At 38.6% G+C, this 15,505-nt stretch overlaps 1 protein-coding gene across 3 annotated transcripts in view; it reads right to left on the bottom strand.

Annotated features, from left to right (window-relative positions):
* NWD2 (NACHT and WD repeat domain containing 2) overlaps window positions 1-15,505 on the bottom strand; it is a 204,088-nt gene that overhangs the window by 152,732 nt on the left and 35,851 nt on the right. The gene's annotated exons all lie outside the window — the stretch shown is intronic.

Here is a 15,505-nt window from a genome sequence, read left to right as displayed (position 1 = left end):
AAGGGAAAATGCTATTTAAGATATTATAGGTTGGGAAGCTTGTCACAGAAATGCCTTAGACACATTTGGAAACCCAGGAATTGATGAAGGCCAAGTCAGGGTAGGAGACGAAGTTATGGGAATCACTGGTAACCTAGTAGATAGATGATTCCACAAGGACAAACGAATAGCCAGATTCTGTGCCTAACCTATAAGACAAATGATGATTAAATACTTATAGGGAAGACAGACAGAATCAAGGCTAATGAATCAAGAATGGGCCAGAGTGAAACTTGCTTTGGTTTTGGCAAAGATTATTAAGATACACACATGCTGAGCTAAGGCGCAGCATGAGATAGGTGTCAATGAGATGATTTCAACTACAAATGAAGAAAAGTTAACTCTGTAAGATATTTCCACATAGAATGAGCTCCTTTAAAGAGATAGATTCACAACTATTGGAGGTGTTCAAACACAAAGTACACGATCATTTACTGAGATTGAAACATCTAAGGAATACTTTGATTGGATAATCTTCAAAAACTTTTCTGATTCTTGTGAAAAAATAAAAATAAAAACTTGGGACACCAACACACTCTGACAAAAAAAAAAAACTAAGCTGAAAGCTGAGTCATGCAAGAAGCTGCCTTACCTTTTCCTCTTAAGCAGAGAGCTATAGAGAAAAGGTCAATTATCTCCACAAGTAGCTGTTCTGTGTTCACCTTATTTTGTGCTCAGCACCAGATGAATACATAATCGACAATTCCCCTGCCTGCTCCTTTTCTCCTGCAACATGTGGATTCAGTAATGTGACCATACCCTCCCTCCTTTCCCTCTAGCCCACTATTCCACTTTAAATATTGAAGCCCTCAAACATCGAAGTCATCTTTGGAGAAGGGTGCAGACCACAGACTGTTTCTGTGGTTCTGTGTTTCTTTCAGACGTGATCTTTATTTTGGCAAAATAAACTCCTAATTGATTGAGATTCGTCTCAGATACATTTGGTTTAAACTCTAATATTCTATGACTAATTTTTGCTTACTCTTTGATGTCTTAATAAATGATTTCTGTGTATTTCATCAATCATGAAGCAAGTCTGACCTTATCCTTAAAAATAGTCAAATCTATCGAATTAAGGTTTTTTGTTTTCCAAAAAATTTTTGTTACAGACAAAACCATAGTCCATTTCACTGGAATATCTACAACATAGAGAAGGCGGAAGCTACATCTTCTTTGTCAATGTTTTCCACCTTTTCCCTTAGTTTGCTGCTGCTATCTTATTAATAAGCAGGAGGTGAGATGGACATTTGGGGTCTGCAATGTATCCTTCTTAGCTGCTCCTATGGCCTCTGGCAAGTCAGCATGTAGTCCTACAGGGGCGGGAAATGAGAACATGGGTGGGGCTTGAGGGTGTGGGGCATATAAAAGCAGACATTCCTGAGAATTCCACACTCACTTGTGGCCTTTGGTACTAAGGATTTCTCTGAAATAACCTACAATCAACTGCCAATTAGTGGCACATTAAAGATAAAAATGTCCAGACAGTAACCCTAATTCTCAAACGATGTGTACGTACTGTTTCAATGGTGTAGGGAAGGCCTGGGAACATTAGAGGCTGTTACAACAAGATTGGAAGCTCTCACATTTGTCTTATTGCATCAACTCTGTGGTTCCCTCCCATTATATTCCCTCATCTGACAACAAAGAAAGTCTTCCTTTCCAGAAAGGAGTAGAGGGGTGGGGACTTCCTGTGATTTGTGGAACACCTCTTGTCTGTCTTCTTACTATAGCCTATAGTGAGCCTTACCTATAACGCTTTAATTATGCTTTTTACTAGTTTAGAATAGAGAAGAATGTTCAGTGATAGGTCTCCTCTGAATTTTAAAGTCCAAATCTTTTTTTTTTTTTTTAAATGCAGTGTGTCCTGGGCTTAACATTTGTTAAGTACTACCCAGTACTACATAGCTTGCAATAGCTGGTAGGAATAACAATAGCTGAAGGCTTACTCCACATTATTAAGAAAACACTTTAAATCCTTAACGTCATTAGTAAACACATATATTCCTTCTTCGTATAACTTCCTTTCATTATACTGTCAACACAATCCTCTAAATACAAATGCCATCCACCATCTGGTTTCATAAAAACCAAAATGTATGAACCAATTATAAGGGAAAATTAATATACTGTATGTGGCTAGGGAAAAAGTTAATTAAACTATTTTGGCAACATATAAAATATCAAAGTGGCAAATATTAATATGTTATAGTTGATATTTATCAATGGATTCTGAAGACACAAAATAGGTATAAAATAATTTCCATAATAACTGCTTTTGGAAACAAGCATGGTTTTGATTTGCTTTATACCACTAATGAATTAAATTACTAGCAAATATGTTTGCAACTTGCCATGTACAAAGTACTGTCCTAGGAGATATGGAGGATATGAGTAATCTGCCCACCCCTGCAGCTAGGCAGGTTAACATCTAACTGGCAAATAGACAATGACACAAATACCTATAAATCAGGAGAGCACGTGATGCTAAAAGTTAAGTCTTAATGGAGAAAGAGAAAGTTGAAGAGGTTGAGATTGATTTTGACTAATTGATTCCATGTGGAAATTAAGGGTGAAAAAACAACAAATATTGGCTTATTTAAATAAAACATTTTGTTGAAAAAGAAAGTGGTAACATTAGTCCCAGTACCAGCCCGTTTACAATTGACTGGACATTGTCCAGTGGATGACACTTTCAAAAAATAGATTTAATCAGTTTAATAGGTATAGACATTTTACAGCAGAGGCCCCCAACCCCCAGGTCATGAACTGGTACTGGTCTGTGGCCTGTTAGGAACCAGGCTGCACAGCAGGAGGTGAGCAGTGGGCAAGCAGGCATTACAGCCTGAGCTCTACCTCCTATCAAATCAGTGGTGGCATTAGATTCTCAAAGAAGTGCGAACCCTATGGTGAACTGGGCATGTGCGGGATCCGGGATGCACACTCTTTAAGAGAACCTAATGCCTGATGATCTGAGGTGGAACAGTTCCATCCCAAATCCAACCCCCTGCACTCCCTGGTCCATGGAAAAGTTGTTGTCCATGAAACCAGTGGGGACCAATGCTTTAGAGAATGCAATTTTGATCTCCACATATGTCAGGATTCCACAATATCTTGATACCTGTTTGAATGGGATCCTGGGGCAGGAGGTGAGCTGGGTAAAATTCTTAGCCCATTCAGGCCGCTATAACACAATATCTTACGGTGGGGATATTTATAAGTAATAGAAACTTATTTCTCACAGTTCTGGAAACGGGGAAGTCCAAGATCAAGGCACTGAAGATTTGGTATCTGATGAGGTCACTCTCCACTTCATAGATGGTGCCTCCTGCTGCGTCCTCACATGAAGGGGCCCAAGGGGCTAGAGCAGTCCCTTCAACCTTTTTTTATAAGGTCACTAATCCCATTCATGAAGCCTCTGTTCTCATGACTTAATCACCCCCTCAAGGCCTCAGTTCTTAATACTATCACATTTTCAACATACAAATTTTGGGAGGTTGCATTCAGATCATAGCAAACTCATTGGTCCCAGTTTCCTGCATGGATCTTTGGAGCGCCTAGGAATTTGCCCTGACAACGGATCGCCTAAGGGAATGCACCTCACAAGTGGGGCCAAGGGGAGAAATGTACTGAGGCAAGGCCCTTGAAAATATGTGAGGATCATTAAGTCAGTTTTATTAACTTCCTAAAAAAACTTAATGATGTGTGGCCCTGTTCAGATAATTAACCCACTCAAAGTGATCTTCACTTCAGGAGCTTCCATATCTGAGTCAGCTTACATTCAGACAATATTTCTTATATTTTCAAAAAAATGACAGATTGCAGAGAAGAGTTTAAGGCATGGCCCATACCAAGGGTATATAATGGATGGTGCCTTAATTTTAATGTTTTGGGGTAAGTTTAAATATTTTGATTATCATACATTTATGGATGTATATAACTGGTCTTATTGAAAAGGTGAGTTATCTTAGTTATATATCATATGAAAAACACTGATACAGTTTTACACAGAAATAGCAAAACAAAAATTTTAGTAATGTTATCCTCTCTAATGCATTTATAAATAATATATTAATATTATTATCAGTGTGAACTTCTAAATACTACTGACAGTAAAGGCTACGAAGGTTTCCTTTTAATCCATTAAAATATATTTTCACTTTACTCTTTCCCAAAGTATCAATATTGAATGTTATAAAAATACTTTTAGCATTTGCTTTCAAATAAAATATTCAATACTCAATGCTTTCATGGAATATTTTCCCTTAAAAATCCATTATACTAAAAGTAAATATCTGTATGGAACCTACTAGACTGATGTAATTAAAATTAAATTTACAAAAAGGTAATGGAGATTATATCAGCAATAGCACGCAATTCAATGCAGCAGCTGAATCGCTGTAGATTTTTTTCCCTACATAATTTTATCTCGGATGAACAAAAAGGTTAAGTCCCACAGCAATCCTTAGATTAGGCTATTATTTTTGTTATGGCTACTTAGTCGTTTTATTACAAACTATTAAATAACGCAAGAAAATCAAACAGGTACAAAGGTAAGAAGTTGGCTACATTTATTTTTATACTGTTGATCTAACTACTCAGAGATGACCTGTTAGTGAGTGTGGTTATCACTGAATGTCCCGGGCTGATTTTAGACTTCTGAAGGAAAAGGTTGACTTCAGACCTTTGGTCAAAGGATTCCCATGATTCCTTTTAGGTTTGCTCTCAGGGGTTTAAGACTACATAGAGCTGCATACTTTAAGAAGTCCCATTAAACCAAAACCTTGTCATATCATTCCTTAATTCTAGGACTCCTTAACTCTACACCTCTCAGAACTGCTTCTTGCTGAAACAACTGTACAGCCAACTTCCAGTCAAACTCAGAAACTAATTTAAAAAGTCAGTAATTCATCTGCGGAGTGAAGAGCAAAAATGATGATGGCTCACCCTGCCAAATGCCCTTAGCCTCTCATGAGAAATGTCATAGGAACCTATCTGACTGAGCCCATTCCTTTCTGCAGCCTTCACCTTTTATTGCATCCCTCTTTGTTCTCTACATTCCATTTCCATTTTTCCAACATGCCATCTTTCTTCTTAGGTGGTTTCCACACGTCTGTGGTCTAACTACTGTATGTGCCTTTTACCAGTGCGTGCTCCTACTTGTCCTTTATAATTTGCTTAAAGGCAGTTTCTCTTGGAAGCCTTTCCTGACTGCCTATAACTTCCCAGAAGGACTAAGTTCTATCTGCTCAAATATACTCCCATAACACTCTGCACTTCTGTGATATCGTCACACTTACAATCAGTAAGGATTGCCCTCACCTCTAGACTGAAGTTCTTGAGGGCAGGAACCATGTCTATCTTGTTCAGGGCCATATCCCCACTGCCTGGCACACGGCTATCCACATAGTAGTGGCCCAATACATTTTTTAAAATATAATTAATGGTTAATAGTTATTGGTTTATGTGTCAGTCTCCCTTACTGATGCTTCTGCATGTTTTATCTATCTTGGTATTGTCTATGTTTATCCTAGAGCCTGGTACAGAGTAAGCCCTTTAATAAATGTTGGCTAAATTTATCTCTGAAATGGTGTGCACATCTAATTTCTTAAGGACAGTGCTGTGCGAAGACCCTTGAGGCCCTCCTTTCCCTTTTGCTTACTTTCAACTATGAGAAAGGGCTTAGAAGATGGCTGGATTGTTAGGCAAAAGGGCAAATAAGCCACCAGAAGAGAAGCGAAATAGCCTCAGAAAGTTAGACGGATGTGAAAATGAAAAATAGATTGTTCATTCGACCTTCCAGCAGGGTACCTAGGCATACAGTCAAATCTAACCAACAACTCTGGAAAAAAAAAAGCCTTTGCTGATAACTGGTTGCCTGAAACTAATCTGTTGGAAGAAAATCATAAGAGTAGTTGCCTCTAGGGGTGAGGAGTGGGACTCACTAGGAGGGGATATGAAGGAAATTTGGGGGATGAGAAAAATGTTCTATATTTAGCTAAAGGTTTGGGTTATATTGACATAGGCATTTGACAAAAATCATCTCATAGTACACTTAGGATTTGTACATTTCACTGTGTAAATTTTACCTCAAAAGACAAATGAAGAGAACCGTAAACAAATATTGAAGTGTATTTAATGATATGCATGCTAAAGTGTTAAGAGCAGAATACACTGATAATTGCCATTTACTGTGAAATACATATAATAAAAATAAAATATGAATGTAGAGATAAACACATGATATGGCAAGTATGTAAAATGTTAATTGTAGAATCTTGGGGGTAAGTATATAAGTGTTTACTGTACAATTCTTTCAACTTTCCTGTAATTTTGAAAGTTTTTATCATAAAATGTTGCCAAAAAATGGTTGGTTGGCCTCATGTGGTTGTGGGCACATTAGTATCCAAAAGCTAAGTACTGACTTGTCCCAAGGGAGTGCTTCAGCTATGAAAAGTCAGAAATTATATGAAAATTTCCAATTTATATCATCCCAAACTAGATTATCATTTGGGGTAGTAAAATTTGAATACTACAACCATGTTGGTGGTATTTGTTAAAAAATCCAACAATATTTAGGCACTAGCTTGAATTAGAGGTTAGGAGATTCATTATGAGAAGTCACTGACAATCTCAGGGATTAAAGAGAAACTGAGACAAAACTAAAACACTAGATGTAAACCATATGTGCAATTAACACAAATATAATATTTAAAATGTAAATAAAATATTTAAAATGTAAATATTAAAAATATTTTAAAAGTCAATTACTAGTATTTTATAGTTATAGTCAGTTATAGGCAATTTATAACTGTTGTTTCCCTAGAGCTCAGTTTTATTTAAATAATAACCGATTCATCCAGTATAATCATGTCCATTCCATTATGTTCCTAAAAGGATTTGGGTTCAGTTGATCTGGTTTTAAAAAAACAAAAACCAAAAAACAATGAACTACCCCCAAACTCAGATCTATTGTTTACCATTGTTTAATATATGCAAATGGGTAATTCACAACAACAATTTCTACTTTTCTACAAATTCTGCCACTGTGCATATGGACCCTGACAGAGGAGGCAGAAGAGATTCTGAAGCCTGAATTCTATCCCAGAAATGTAACCACTAGACTTCCATGGAAACAATAGTTTGCTGATTAGATTTCTGCACATGCTGTCCTGAGATATTAATACATAAATTAGGTTGACAATTAGAAGCACTATGAATAACATGTTCATTTTGACAGCTTGGCTGTTGTAATAAATTTAACAACTGTTTCTCCCTCTTGCTATATTCATTTTCACCTTGGGGTTAAGTGATACTGGCTAAAGGAATCCTGGAACAAGAGGCATTTGCAGAAGGCTAACGTGTGAAATTAATTTTCCTTGCCTTGGCTTTATCTTTGTTGACATAAAGGATCCACATAAAATATTTCGCACTAGAAAATACTCTATCTTCTTTGTACTGATTTTAAGTTTTACTTTTAAGTTCTGAGATACACGTGCAAAACGTGGAGGGTTGTTACATAGGTATATGTGTGCCATGGTGGTTTGCTGCACCTATTGACCCATCCTCTAAGTTCCCTCCCTTCAACCCCTAAGAGGCCCTGGTGTGTGTTGTTTCCCTCCCTGTGTCCATGTGTTCTCAATGTTCAACTCTCACTTATGAGTGAGAACATGTGGTGTTTCATTTTCTGTTCCTGTGCTTGTTTGCTGAGGATGATAGCTTCCAGTTTCATCCACGTCCCTGCAAAGGACATGATCTCATTCCTTTTTATGGCTGTGTAATATTCCATGGTCTATATGTACCACATTTTCTTTATCCAGTCTATCATTGATGGGCATTTGGGTTGGTTCCATGACTTTGCTATTGTAAACAGTGCTGCAATAAACATATGTGTGCATGTATCTTCATAGAATGACTTATATTCCTTTGGGAACAGGACCCATTAATGAAGCACTTTCACTGTCCCTTGGTGGAAGGGGTGTGCTTCACTAGGGGGAAATCCACTTGTCTGGGCTGCCCAGATTCCTCAGAACCATCAGGAGGAAAGGCTAACTCTGCTTGACTGCAAAGACTGCGGCCACCCCTCCCCCTAGGGGCTCATGCCCAGGGAGATTTGGTTTCTGTCCCTGAGTCTCTGGCTAGAGTTGTTGGCGTTCTTGGCAGGGAAGCCCTACCCAGTGTGGAAGGATGTGTCAGGGTCAGGTCTGAAGAGGTGCTCTGGCCACCGTATGCCACAGCTGTGTTGGGCTGTGGGGAACACTTCTTGGGGACCAAGCCATCCAGTCTCCCTGGCTCCAGCAGGGTAAAAGTGCAGCCTGGAGCTATAGAGATGGATGCCACCCTTCCCCAACCCAGGTTGCTTAGTATGTTAGGCAGTTATGAGTCCCAGTGCTGGCTGCTGCCCCCCGTCGCAAAAAGCTCAAAAGGCTTAGGCAGCAGGCAGCTACAGCTGTGGTGCTGGTTGCCCCTTTCCCTGGGAGCTCTGCAGGCTTAGGCAGATTCCAGCTGAGAGGCTGTTGAGAATCTGAGCAGCTCCAGGGTTGGGACCCTAGGCCCCGGTAGAGTGGGTTTGAGTGGGATCTTCGGATCCGTGTTGCACAGTTCCATGGAAAAAGCACAGTTTCCCTGGCTGGGTAGCACACTCACTCTGTGCCTCCCTTGGCTGGGGGTTGGGGCTCCCCTGCCCCATGTGGCTCTCAGGTGGGCCACAGCACCACATTGCTCTTCCTTCCTCTCCATGGATCACGTCAGTCACCTCGTCAGTTCTGATGAGAGAACCTGGATACCCTGATGACCGGTGAAGGATTCACACGCTAGTTATGGTTCTTTTAGATGGGAACCTCTGATTGCCACTGTTTCTAGTCGACCATCTTGGCCCCGCACCCCATGATTTTTTTTTCAATGTGATTAAACTAAGTTAAGATTTGTGAGAATACAAGCAGTAAAAATTCATATTCAACATTTATTAAGACCCTCCTTAGGAACTGCTCCAGGTACCTTCCCACACACTGGTTCACCAAACCTCATGAAAGCCCTGTGAAGAAGGTATCATGATCTCTATTTTACACATGAGGAAACTCACAGTTGCTAAGTAACTTGCTCAAGTGCACACAAGTTGGCTACTGGTCAGTTCATGGCTTAATCCAGGCTACACACTACAGGGCTTGTGTTCTTTCTACTGACCCCAACACTGATTTTTAACTTTTTGCTTTCTCTTCCCCATGCAATCATCTTTGCACATGCATATTTCAATGCAAATTGGACCTCCATTTGATTAACATATAAGTGAGTATCTTGTGAAGATACTTTCCAATTCAGGGTTCCAAGGGTCCTGTTCCCTGGAATGTAGCATGCATGGCAAGAAAGAGTTAATATATTTCTCCAAGCTAACTCAAGCATTAAGGAAAACTTGACCCAATAAGCACAAGTGTAATTTGGATGATATTTCAACTCTAGGATATTTTGGGAATTTCAGCGTCATTACTGTTACTGTTAACAGAAGTGCTAAGAAAGTAAGGATGAGTCTCTAAAGCTGATCCTAGTTAAAACACCGAAAATGATTAACTTACCCAATTATATTAGAAGTTATTTTTAAAGGTAGCAATAAAAGTCTATTTGAAAATAAACATTATGCCTCTTTAAGTGATACTCTGTGATGTTACATCCTACTTGTTCAGTCAACTAAACACAGAAAATTGTTCTCCTTGGATCTGCATTGGCAAGACGTTTAAATGCCTCAGGTGCACACGTATGGCCTAATGTCAGTTGATGTCATGATTCTAACACCAAGTTGCTTCAAAATTTTCACACATATCTGATGAGTCTTCAAAAATCAGACTGAAATTCTTTTCAGTATAAGTGACACTAAAGTAACTTTTCAAAATTCAATCATTTGAATGGAATAGTGATACTCCCTATTTAATGAGCACCACAGAATTTTCTACATATATACTTTTGATTTAAAAAATCAAGTTACTATAAACTTTTGCATAAAATGTTCAATGGAAGGAAGCTAAAATATATAGACATGTATTAGAACCCTAAATAAAGTAAAAATATATTAACCAAACCTAATTTAGAAAGTATTACCCAGCTCAAATGAAACCAAAAAGTGTATATGCTTTTCCAAAGAAATTAATTAAATGTTAAGGAATAGCATCCTTCATTTGGACAGCAGTTAATAAAATAAAATTTGTGAGAACAATCCCCAATCATTTTTCAGTTGATTCCTAGGTACTTATAAAAATTATCAACCAGGACTGCCCTATTGTCTTTTTCTATATTACTATAAATACATTATTATATTGTGTATTATTAGAAGGCCTTAGAGATCAGCCAACTTTAATATACGGGAGAAAATTTTAGAATAATTATTTACAAATATATTTTGGCAGCTGTAGTGTTTTCTCTAACAATTCCAAAGCTATGTAAAAATAACCAAATGTTACTGAATTACAGGGAACACATGTTAGAGATAATTTAGGAAAAAAATGAAAGAAAAGGACTATTCCTATAAAAGTTACATAGTGTGTTGGAAAGTTCACAGGAGTCGTATGAACTAAATTTGAGTTCTGCCAATAATTACTGTGACTTGACGTAGGCTTCAGTTCCTCACAGGTAAAATGAGGATGTGGGGAGTGAAAGGGGCTGGGTGTAGAAACGAGTGTTAACATTGTATGGTACTGACGGTCATTTACAGTTTCAAGATTAAAAAAAAACTCATCCCTACCTGTACTTACACATAGAAGTAAATATCTAGTTGTGAAGTGGGGCTGGAAGAAGCAATTCATGGGTAAAACAAATACCGAGGGTGTCATCCCTGAAGGCAGGTAGGCCAAGTACCCTACGGAGGCATCCCATCATTTCTGCCATCAGCCTTCTTTGACATCCCTCACCAGAGGACTCTAGCCATTGAAGGGACACAAGGAGAGTGCACAGCTGAAGAGGCACAAATGTGAAGCCTGGTTCTGGAGGAAAGTCAACTACAAGGGCTATCACAGCATCCCGAGAACTAGATACTCACTGTGTTTGGGCAGAGAGAACTACATGCACCTCATCTGTTCCACTCTTCCAAATTGAACAATGTCTTCTTTTCACTTCCTACTTTTAAGCAATTCATGCTAAAAAGGAAGTCTCCTGCAAATGGGCCATAGAAGAGCCACTAGATACATGGGGTCACCCTAGGCTGAAGGAGACACTGGAGATCCAGGGCTCTGTGGGGGACTCCAACAGGTACTGGAGGAGCCAAGGAATGAGGGTCCCTCAAGATGGGCTGTGGGGTCCTGAGGCTCATCGAATATTCTGGACTCTGGATGGGACAGTTCTATGGTCTGAATGTTTGTGCCCTTCCAAAATTCATATGTTCAAATCCTATCATTCATATGTTCAATTACTCTCACCTCAAGGTAATAGAGGGAGAGGCTTTTGGGAAGTAATTAAGTCATGAAAGTAGAGTTATCCTGGATTGGATTAGTGACCTTATAAAAGAGAGAGTTCTGTTGCTCCTCCTACCATGTGAGGATGCAACTACCATGTGCCACCTACGAACCAGAAAGCGAGCTCTCACCAGACCCCAAATCTGCTGGCACCTTGATATTTGATTTCCCAGTCTCGGCAACTGTGAGAAATACAATTTTGTAGCTTATGAGCCACCCAATATATGGTATTTTGTTATAACAGTCCAAACAGACTAAGATAAATGGTCTACACTGATTTATAACAATTCAGTACTAATGACCTTCCAGAGGATATTGTCAAATATTTTTAAAAAGGAATTTACATAAAATGTTTTCAGTATTTCAACTGCATAGAATGTATACAGTAAACAGATCAAGGGCCACCTCCTTAAGTGATGAGAAAACTGAAGCCCCAAGAGCTTAGGAAGCATTCCTCAGAATCCAGATTTCCTGACCTCACTCAAGAGCACGTACTACTACAGCACACAGAATGGCCCTAAATATACTCCCCAGAGATACTGGTTTTCTTAATTATCTTATACTCCTCAGATACTACTGAGATATCAAGAAAAATCTTGGTCAAATTATCTGAGCTCCCACTACTACATATAAATTTCTATGTGATCCTCATTAATAAAAGGTAAGTCCCATTTTTTTCAGAAATATAAGACTTACACACTGTGGGGTCTTACCCTGTTAAGAGTTAAATCACTGATACTAATGGTACAAGGCTTTTAGAAAGATGTAAAACTCCTAAGTTCAGGAGGTTCAGAATTTTAATAAACTGTAGTAATAAGTGTACATTTATAATTTATTGAAACATTGACCCCTATAATTATCATAAGACAGAACTAAAATCTCCCAGTGTCATTAAGAAGGCTTAGGTAACATATACAGACATACTGAATTTAAAAAATTAAAACAACATTAAAGAGAACGTAAGTGCTATCTTTCAGAAATTATTGTGTCTGTCAAAAAAGCTGGATGGTCCTCAGGGTAATTTTTTCCTAAAGCCATAATATATTGATTCTTATATCCCTCCATAGTTGGATAAAACAGATTGCTTTGTATTAAAATATTACCAATATGAATTCTGATAATTTACACATTTTTACTGGGAGAAGGCTTTTCTTTGGTTACAGAAGACTGGATTTAAGGTGAGTTCAGTAGAAATCATGGTGAGTTCAGTAGAAATGACAGCAATGTGCCACAGCTAATGGCTCAGAGCCTCATGTCAGACGGGACAGGGTGTGAGTCCCTGGTGCGACAACACACCAGCTTTATGACCTTGAGGACATACTAAAGTTTAAGCTTCAGTGTCCCCAGTAAGACAATAATTGTACTTTCCCAATAATCTGTAAATTACATAGTAATCATGCAAGGTCCTGGGTGTTATAAACAGTACCTGTTATAATTACATTATTTCCATCTATCAGTTGATTTGTTTCACACAACAATGCTAAAAATAAAAAAAAACTAAATACAACTTTGATGATTGTGGAAATGGGAGCATTGAGAGGTTAAATAACTTCTCCAAGGATACTCATGGTGTAGCTTTACTCACTATCTTCGGTAAATGTGTGTAACCAGAACCCAGCAAAGAGACACTAATGCCCCAAAACATAAGATAGAGGTAGGTTCTCGGAGCATGCCTAGCATAATAGCTGGAGCTAAATACCCATCAAATAAATACTGAATATGAGTGATGGAACTGTGGTTGACTATTTTTACAACTCAAATTGTGCAAGGATTCAGACTGACTGGAAGGTCAATGGATCTGATTTACTGAATTACTGTTTATTTAACAGGGAGACAGTTTACTATTTTTATACCTACAAACTCTATTTACTGTGCAAAAATAGTATCAGAGCAGACTAATAGTCTCAACATGCTTTTCTAAGCACTTAAATTACTTCAAGGCTGGGAAGTAAAGCAGGCTCAGGGGAAAAAAAACCCATTGTTATTCTGCATTTTTTTTTCCTACCTCAAGAATAAAATATAGCTATAATGCTATCAATTTATAAGCAGTTTCTTTTTCAATATAAATAGTGGAATGCACACCCTATTCTTAAGGTCTTGGGGTGTTTGATTTTTGTAGTGTTTTTCATTTTTAATAGCCTTTCATAGAAAGAGCTGTTGCTTTTTACATGAAATATGCTAGTGATTTAAAGTTGAGAGTCTATTGAGTTATATTACTGAACACTAAAGGTCTATGCATAATTGCTCTAAAATATTGGTTGATATAAGCAAAATTATACTGACTATAAAGAAGAGAAATCCTGAAGATTGTATATGTACAGAAGAGATGGACCTTTCTGTTTCTTCCTAGGGAATCATAAATATCATGAAGACTTTATGAAGCTATGTTTAGCCATACTTTCTAAATTTAGATACTAGAGTGTTACTGTTTGTGTACTGAATACAGATTAAATTATTTATAACTGTTATGTCCACAAATTTGTTTAAAATAATTTGATTGTAACCATGATTATCGAAATGTTAGATAAAAATATATAAGAAAATGAAATTTCTTTATATTGATCTCACCATTATCTTAATAACGTTAAGTTCCACACTACCTAGCTCAAATACCATCTCCATGACTTACTTATGGTGTGACCTTGAGCATGCTACTTAAAATTTACTGGACTTGGTTTTCTCATATATGAAATGGGGACGCGAACAGGACGAATCTCATAGGGTTAGTAAGAGAAAGAACGATTTAACACATATATAGTACTTAAGCGGAGAGATGGGTCCCAGTTCTCCTCCTCCTCCCCGTTGTCTGTCTTCTCTAGTTTTCCTTAATAGGTTCATAGAGACATGGCTTAAGGATCTCTTTCCTTTCATCCCATGAGGACTATGAGGGTTGGAATTGAGTCTTTATCTTACCTTTATATTACCTATTTTTAACAAAATATCTGATACATAGCAGCTTTTCAAAAAAAAATGTAGATTCTACTAAACTCCCCAACTGGCCCCAGGAACACTTTGTGTGGTTCAAAAGAGAGGGGACCACAAACTGTCACACGAGGACACCCACTGGGTGTTTACCAGAGAGGGGATGAGATCCTTCCTAGGAAAATCTGAACTGGAGTCCTGCAATTGACATGTATGCTTTCCTCTTTTGTGATCACATTTGATTTTGTTGTGGTTGTTTTTAACCATGTCCCCCTCTTGGACTGTCCCTCAGAAGCAGCATTCCAAACTAGCAACAAAGGTTAGCTTTCTTCCCTTTGCCCCTCCAGACCCACTCCCCACCCTCTCCACCTACTCTCTCCCACAGCCAGGAGGCTAATCTGTACAAAGGACACCAATGGGTTTCCTACTCCTCCAGCTTCCTGTGATGTATGCACCCTGTGAGCCACAGCACCAGGCCACAGGGAGAAAGGAGAGAGGTTATGGTCTTTATTCCCCAGGGTCTTAACCTGTAGGGACATCTCATATTTGCTATGCTATGTCCCCTTAGGGTGCTTTCTCTAATTCTGTAAATGCACTTTCTTCTGGGTCCTTTGGACCTGGGGCGGTAAAAATTCTATTATTGTTAGCCCCGGGGTGCTGTACTATCCCTTGCAATTTCTTTCTATTCCTCTCAGGGCTTTGCTGACAGTCCCCTTTCTTAAACCCTCTAGAGTTAACCTAGCTTGAGTGTACCATCTGCTTCCTGCAGGAACCTTGACTGACACAGTACAGAGGTCCTTAAATAATGTTGTTTCAATCAATGTCGCTTCCTTATAACATTGATGAGAAAAAAAATATTGATTCCCAGCAGGAGTCTGCACGTTCTCCCTATGTCTGTGTGGTTTTTCTCCCGGACATCCTGTGTCCCAAAGCTCTGCCCATTAGGTGAACTGGCATGTCCATGTGGTTCCAGTCTGAATGAGTGTGGGTGTGAGTCATCCTGCCATGGGATGACCTCCAGCAGGGCTGGTTCCCACCTTGTAACCTGAGCTGCCAGGATAGGTTCTGGCCACCCAAGATCCTGAACTAGAGTAAGTGAGTAAATAATGATC

This window comes from Pan paniscus, chromosome 3, assembly GCF_029289425.2.
Source record: "Pan paniscus chromosome 3, NHGRI_mPanPan1-v2.0_pri, whole genome shotgun sequence".
NCBI classification, from domain to species: domain Eukaryota; kingdom Metazoa; phylum Chordata; class Mammalia; order Primates; family Hominidae; genus Pan; species Pan paniscus.
Note: the sequence above shows the minus strand (reverse complement) of the source record. Positions and strands in the feature narration are given on the sequence as shown.